The following is a 6,027-nucleotide window of genomic DNA, read 5'->3' as shown; positions in this document are numbered from 1 at the left end:
CTTATTTACACATTACTTGAGTTTTTGGTCATTTAATGTGCATAATTCAAATTTGAACTACAAGCACATGCTCCCGTGCACGAAAGTTGGTTGAAAAATCACATTTGTGTCCTCGGGTGAATTTCTACTCCCTCCTTCCATCTATATAGGGCCAAATGCGTTTTTCGAGGCTAACTTTGACCAAACGTTAGAGAAATAATATATGACATGCAACTTACACAAAGCATACCTTCAAATTTGTATGTCAAAGGAGCTTCCAATAATATAATTTTCATAGTATACATCTCATGTGCTATTAATCTTGTCAATAGTCAAAGGCTGTCTTGAAAAACACATTAGGCCCTATATGGAGGGAGTAGGTCCCATGCAAAAAATGAGAATAAAATTCAAACATCTGGGCATTGTGGCTCGGTCGAGAACATTGAGAAACTTGGTTTTAAAATCATGAAACTTGGCATGGTGTCATGTCATGGTAGTACCATGACGTGGTAAAAAAAATTGGCCGAATAGGAACAAATTTTGGTATAAGCTTATTGCAAATCGGAGCTTCTCTCAAGAAGGCTCGTGGTTCTAGGAGGGAACGTGTCACCTTTGTGTGCATAATTGAAATTTCAAATACAAGCACATGTTCCAGTGCACCAAAGTTGGTTGAAAAATCACATGTGTGTCCTCGGGTAAATTTCTAGGTTCCATGCAAGAAATGGGAATGCAATTCAAAATTCTGGGCGTCGTGGCTTGGTTGGAAACATTGAGAAACTTACTTTTTTAATTCCTGTAAATCCAAAACACGCATGAAAATAATGAAACTTGGCTTGGTGCCATGACATGTCACTAACATGCTGTGGTAAATTTCCAGTCCGATTTGCGAAGGCGCACACATTAATAATCAACAAAGTTATTTTGGAACAAGTGATGTCACGTTACAATCGGAAACACAAGTATTATTGAAACCGTGGGCATTCTACTTACTAGTACCATTTATGTGCCGCCACGCATCCCCATTTTTTATTAGCTAGGAGGCGTTGTGCAGGGTAGCTATTTGAGTACGAGAGGCGTGCGATCAGACCCCTGCACGTGCTTATCGTGAGGAGAGCCTTTTGACCTCTAGCTGCCGTCCACCTCTCTCCCAAGGTCTCCATTAATGGCGCCCGAGCCTCTGTTTAATGGCGTCGCTATGTCTCACTTGACTGAGATTTAAGAGAGAAAAAAGAAAATCTGAAAGCACGGATCTTGATGTAAGATCCGACGGACCTATATAGCATCTACTGCGACTTATAGCAGGACTGATGAATATATACGGACAATTAAAGTTTTTTTTTGATCAAAGAAGGGCTTGCCCCTTCCGATTTTCATTACTGAAAACCACCAGAATTCACAAGAAGTTCAGCACAACTCCAGCCTAACACGAAGGACTAAAAGCTACTAGATTGAAATCGCAACATCCCAAGAGGCCAACAAAGGCCAAAAATCCGTGCTAGAACCCAACATTTCACAACCGACGACACAATCCACATCCTAAACCGATTATTACATCAAAAGAAACCAGGAAACTGAAGGAAGCCCAGCAGCAACTAGAAGAACAGCAACGCCACGGTCGCCACAACAAGAGTTTTCTTCATTTCAGCCTCACAACATTGATCTTCCACAGAAAGATCAGGACGATTAGTTGTCTTACATAATTAGAAAGATAATTAAAAACGCCACATGCGGCTATGCCCGAAATACACAAGGGTAAAAGAAGAAGGAATACAAGGATTTGGCTCGCTGATCTCTACTTTCTTGATGCGTTGCTGTAGGCCGCGGGAACTAGTCTCCGCGGCGAGCGGCGATGAGATCTTTCGTGTCCTCAAGATGCTGCTTGAGAACATCCACGGATTCCTCCACCAGCCTTTGGCGCTCATTGCGGAGCATGTCATTCTTGTCCATAAGTTTCTTGACGATGACGCCGGTCCTCTTCAACAAGGCATTGGTCTCCTCCTACTGGTCTGCACTTCGGACGATCTTCTCCCTCAGCAGGTCGCGCTTGGCCCGGAGCCTCTCATTGCCCTCCCTTAGTTGCCGGATGATGCCGGTAGCCTGTTCAAACGAGGCTTTCATGTCATCCTGCAACCTCGCCCAGCCGGAGATTTGATCCATCTGGCTATGGACGATCGCATGCATGCGCCTGTAACAGTCGTTGACTGCCCGCGAGAAATTTTCCCTGGCTGCCGTGACACGGCGGGACATCTCTGCTGCATTCGTGGCGTGGCGGGACATATCTGCTGCTTCCGCGGCGCGGCCGGACCAGTCTGTTGCATCGACAGCGCGGCGGGACCTCTGTGCTGCTTCAGCGGCACGGCAGGACCTTTGTGCTGCTACTTCCGCACGGTGAGACATGTCGGCTCCTCTCGCAGCGAGGCGGGACATCTCTCGTGCTTCCGCTTCCATGCTCGCCTCTCCATGGTGGCAATCTCTCGACCCAGAACTCACGCTGGACATGGCAGACGCAAGGGAAGGATGGTGAATGACTTGTTTGTTTTTGTGGATGAGGAGTTGAGGAGGAATGTGCAGTCATCTTGGCATACTAGTATTTATAACAGAGTACTAATACGCTCCTAAGTGGGAAACCATTTAGGTTGTGATCGGTGTGAACAGGTTTGCAATTCAATATAGCATGGTACTAATACGCTCCTAAGTGGGAAACCATTTAGGTTGTGATCGGTGTGAACAGGTTTGCAATTCAATATAGCGTGGAGTAATTTGGAATGTGACGAGACGCAAGCTCAAAATTTATTGACGGTTCTAGTTTAGAAGTGCGGCACTATTCCCGGATATAGTACTCCCTCCTTTCCGGTTTATAGGGCTCAAATCTGAAATTTCATCAACCAAGGCATTTTATGAGTGAAGAAATGTATCTCGTACTTTACAAAACTACTCAAATTAAACACATGCATTAATTTGGATTAATTACAGTGCATGCATGCTTGGCCACTAGATGAGTAGGAATATTACATGCATTGGTGTGTTCCTTTTTAATTCTTGCATGCAAAGATTTAATGCGCCTTGAAAACTAAAAATGTGATGGAGATGAGCCCTTTAAATTGGAAAAACAAAAAAGTTGAAATAAGCCCGATAAACCGGAAAGGAGGGAGTAGTTCTTTTTCTACTCCCTCCTTTCTGGTTTTATAGGTCTTATCTCAAAATTTTAGTTTTTCCATTTTATAACGCTCAATTTGGTTGTTCCCCAACACATGTTCAGATTCCAAGGTGCATTAAATCATTGCATGCAAGTATTAAGAGAAAATTGACCAATGCATGTACTTTATGCATGCATGCATTGCAATTAATGCATTGATAAACATAATTTTTTGAGAAAAACAAGAGCATTAATTAGGTGCTATTGCAAACTACAAAAAATATTCCACCACTCACCATATTGGTTGGTGAGATTTTTTGAATTAAGCCATATAAACCGGAAAGGAGGGAGTACTGCTGTGTCCGTGCAATAACTAGCACCGTCGTATACATATCTTACAGTTAATGGGGCGTTCGACAGGAATAGCCGCATCGCGAGCTCTAGGCTAGTCTTTTTTTCAGAAGCATTAAACCTATCTCTCTGGACTTCTCGCACGCACCATCGTGCCAACCACAAAAACTTGTACTCTGAGTTTAGTACGTACGTTATACAGGAAGAGAAGAGGTGCACGCACGCACTCATCGTCTCACACACGTGTCTGTTTTTTCTCGAAAAGGAGGATGATGACCCCCGGCCTCTGCATCTGGGAGTCACACACGCATCTGTAGCTACGAATTGTAGTGTTCTCAACCATCCGATTGGCTCTATCATGGATGTACCTATATACTAAAACATGTCTAGATACATCTATATTTTGACAAATGGAAGGCATGTATTGTGGAACGGAGGGAGTGCTTGTCATCAAAATGGATAAAAAGGGACGTATCTAGAACTAAAATACGTCTACATACATCTCCTTTTATCCATTTTGATGACAAGTAGTACTTCTTACCCAAAGGAACTTTATATGCAACAAACACAAAATATCCGTTCAACTGTTGGAAATTACTGATCTGATGTCGAAGTAATTGCTGCATCACCACCAAAACCCACCATTTCTTAAGCTAAAGTAGACCAAGGTAATCCCTATATTAGCATATTACTAATATAAACAGAAGGCACTTTAGAAACATTTAGGACGTGAGCTTGTCAATCTGAATGTGGAGGGACACAAGCTTAGCCCCGGCCAGCAGCTTGGGCGGAATTGTCAAGAAGGTTAGCTCCTGCACGTCGACGTCGCCGAGATCCTTGCTGCTTGTCACCTCCATTTCCACCTTGATGGCGTCGGTCATGCCTTTGGGCTCCCCGGCGGGTCATTCGCCCATAGCTTGGCCACCTAGTGCGATAGTGGGGACGCCCCCGCTCTGATGCAGACGACCGACACGGCGATAGGCGCACCGATGTCGAGCACGCCGCCGACCAAGAAAAACGCGCGGCGGTCCTCCTCCGTGAACAACAAGAGTCGTGGCTCCGATAGTGGCACTTGCAGCTGGAGCACCTTGCCGTACTGGATCCTGTGCATGGGCATGGGATGCGCGGTGCTGATGTGGTGGTAGAGCGCCGGCGGCGGGCCTTCGTAGCCGCAGACGGTCACAGGGCATTTGCATTGGGCGAGCGGACACACTCTCTGGTGATCGGCGAGCTTGTTGTAAGTGACGTAGAGCCGACGAATTTCGTGTGGGCACTCCATGTAATGCCCCGAGCCTGGTGCTCCAGAAGACTTCCAGCTATTCCGAGTTTTGTCATGTGATTTGTTTTGTTTGTGCATTCATCATGCCATCTCTTGCATTGCATCATGTCATCATGCCATCATATCATTAATTTTTAAAACTCACCTAAATAAATTGCATAGATCGTTGATCTATTTATATCGAGGGAATTCACATGGTGATTCTCTTTAAAACATATCCTCTCGATATTTAGAGAGCTATAGTAAATATTCCAATTATTTGGATTTACCGCAAACACACTTACAAAATATCCTAATGCCTTTGTGGTTTTAATTCTTGATCTCCAACTTTGCCATTTATTCTTTCATCATCTTCCAGAGCTCCACCAAAAATCCCAACATTTTTTTGAAACCTCTAATTCCTAGTCCTTGCTCAAACCTTTTCAATTAAATTCAAATGGCTTTGAATTTAATTCCTGCAATCTTGCCACTCCTATTTTTCATGGACCATGCACATTTTTTACGAGTCCGTGGAAATTATCCCCGTGCCCAACTCTTTCTCTAACCTTTCTTTTCTTCCCTTTTTCTTTCTCTTTATTTTCTGTTTTGAAAAGAGAGAGAGAGAAGGAGCCCAGCAGCCTGGGCCTCCCAACCTCCCGCGCCGGCCCAAGGCCAAGGCCCAGCCGCCCCCACCAATCCCTCCTAACCCTAGCCCGAACCCCCCTGCCCGATCCCCTCAACATCTCTCCCTCGATCCCTCCTCCTCATTCCCTCGCGCCGCCGCTCGCAACACACTCATCGCCAGGGAGAGGAGCTCCCCGCGCCCTTGCCTCGTCCCTGACCGCCACTCCCCCTGCTCCTCCACGCGCTGCCGACCGGCGACCAAGACGAATGGGAACCGCACCGGAGCTCCTTCCTCTACGCCCTCTCCTAGAGCCGCTCGCTGCTGCTGCTCTTCATCGAGGCGCAAGTCCCGCCGCGGTTGCTGCTCTGCTCCTGCCTCGCCGGTCGCCTCTGCCTCGACCCCGCGTCCTCGCCTTCGGCGACCGTCGCTGCTCCGTGCACCCCGGCCCCCTCCTGCCTCAACGGAGCAGGTCCCCGCGCCCCACGACTTCATCTGCGTCGTCTCCTGCTCCTCGCCTCGAGCACCGACGCTCCAAGGCCGGCCTCCTGCAGTTCGTCGTTGCCGGAGCTCCCCACCTCCAGCAAGCAGCCGACCTCGCCGCCCATCGCCATCAACCCCTCCACCTGCATCCTGCACACCGCTGCCCCGACTGCCCCTGTCCTCGAGCACATGTTCGGT

Source organism: Triticum dicoccoides, chromosome 3B, assembly GCF_002162155.2.
Source record: "Triticum dicoccoides isolate Atlit2015 ecotype Zavitan chromosome 3B, WEW_v2.0, whole genome shotgun sequence".
Taxonomy (NCBI): domain Eukaryota; kingdom Viridiplantae; phylum Streptophyta; class Magnoliopsida; order Poales; family Poaceae; genus Triticum; species Triticum dicoccoides.
This window is presented reverse-complemented; position numbering follows the sequence as displayed.